The following is a 2358-nucleotide window of genomic DNA, read 5'->3' as shown; positions in this document are numbered from 1 at the left end:
GAAAGCCAACCTATTTTGAGTCAGTAACAATACCTCTAAAAAGGAGTTCATATACAAAGGAAGATGACCCACCCTCTCTCTAGGATTGAGACTGTCATACTTAAAAGTATCCCCTCATCGAAGCTTTGTGTTGTTAAAAAAAAAAAATCATCCCTTCCACAAGACTGGCAGGATTTCCTATGATATTTTTTTCTCATTCAATCTGAGAATAGGACTAAGTTTTGCCAGATAAAATCTTCTTGGGACTTGGAAGCTAATAGTTTTCAGTTGTTAATTTACATTTAGGCCTAGCTCTGCCAGCTTCAAAAATATGACTGAGTACAAAGCCAGATGACCTTAAATAACTCCAAAAATGATGGCCAAATGTGCACTGATTATTTACATAGGACATATCCTCACACATTTCCAAAACAGATAATGCAACTTAGAATTTAAACCTGACTTCATCAATGTGTAATTTTATATTTTTAATCACACAATTTCCAATTTCCACATGCTTGTTGTTCTACTCCACTTCTATTATCATATCTAGAAAGGTTAATTAGGATTTCATTTTCTAAATATTTGTTTGGTCTAGAGGAGTAGTATGTCACCCTAAAATTTAGTGATTTGACTTGAGAATGATTCAGTTCACAATCTGTACAGCCACAATGCTGTCTGAATATATGGCATGGCTCTTCTAAGGTCCATCACCTGGGCACTAACTGGGACTGGCTGATCTGGAAGAACTGTACTCACAACACCAGAAAATTCTGGGTTTTGTAGATGCAACAGTTATGACTAGGCCACAGTTATGACTAGGCCATAGTTCCTCAGTCCAATGGCTGACAAGGGCTTAATCACATGGCTACCAAATTCCATAAGCTCCAAAAAAGATCAAGCAATGCCCAATCATTTTCTAAATGTGTGCTAGTTTGCTGTTGTCCCACTGGTTAAAACAAGTAAGTCAAGGAGTGGTGAGGACCCAGACATACACACAGATTGAAAGTTTTGCAGTTTATCTCAGTTATTACCACAATCGGTCTAACACATAGAACTAAGCACTGACTGGGTTTATTGCTTTAGAAATGTTTATTTATAAACAAGGACAAAAGGATCAAGATATTCAATGAGTCAAATATTTAATGGGTACTTTAATATATAAATTTAATGTTAATTATATTGGTTTACTACTAACCAAATAACTGAAGCTGAATTTTTGTTGTTGTTGTTTAAAGAGAAAGGCAATTTAGTTAACTCATGATATTAGACGTAGAAAGTCCAAGATTGGTAACTTTATCTATTCATGCCTCCTTGGCTGTTTTTCTACATCACGAATAACACCGTGGCAGAGATACACATAAGAAGAAAGTTACATGTGCCTACACAGAAAGCCAGAGCCAAGATGGGCTAGTCTGTGTCTCTTGTAAGAAGAAACTAGGATTCCATGTAAACTAATTCCTCCTGAAACCAGCATTTTGAATTGATTGTTTTGCTTTAGACACAACTTCTTAAAGATGTCATCACTTCCCAACAATGCCAGAGTGAAGAACAAGCTTCTAACATGGGAGTCATTGGGGGACACAAGCAAACTACATACAAACCGCAGCACTAACATTGAACATTTGCTGTGCCCCATATATAAACATTTTACCCCTATTGCTTCCTTTTCTGTGGTCTTCATTAAAATAAATATGAATTCAGACTATATTAAGTCCTAGTGAGCCTAAATACTCTGAAAACACATGTTATTCCTCAGAACTCCATAGTAGGATTTGAACTTTCTCAGAGCTGATTTTGTTTGCTTTTATGAAAACAATTGTTTCTATGAAATAATATATTGGCCTTTTGGTAAAAAGAAAGAAAAAAATAATAAATATAAAAAGCAGACATATTCTGAAAGGTAATACATATTAAAACATGGGTCAAGTAATAAAACTTTTTATTAAATAAGCACATGATGAGATTTGAAAGGCAGTATTATATTTATTCTTTCTAATGTAGCAAAATTTTACTTTGTACCAATATTTAAATGTTAATTCTATGTCTCTATATTTTTCCTTATCAAATGTGATTTGTAAAGACCTTAATGTGTACCCTAACCCCTTGAAAATTCTACAGGATAAAAATACTAGAACTTAGTAGCTCTGTAAATAGAAATGAGCATTGACAAGTGGGATCACATCAAGCTAAGAAGCTTCTGGATACCAAATGGTTTACTTATAAGGCTGAAAAGACAGCTTACAGAATGGGAGAAAATCTTTGCCAGTTATACATCTGACAGAGGGCCTAGTAACAATGATATAGAGGGAACTTAAAAAAACTAAACCTGCAAAACACTAATAGCCCAATTAATAAATGGGAACAAGTATTAAATAG

The sequence above is a fragment of the Dipodomys spectabilis genome, unplaced genomic scaffold, assembly GCF_019054845.1.
Source record: "Dipodomys spectabilis isolate Male_0828 unplaced genomic scaffold, ASM1905484v1 ptg000089l, whole genome shotgun sequence".
Lineage (NCBI taxonomy): Eukaryota > Metazoa > Chordata > Mammalia > Rodentia > Heteromyidae > Dipodomys > Dipodomys spectabilis.
This window is presented reverse-complemented; position numbering follows the sequence as displayed.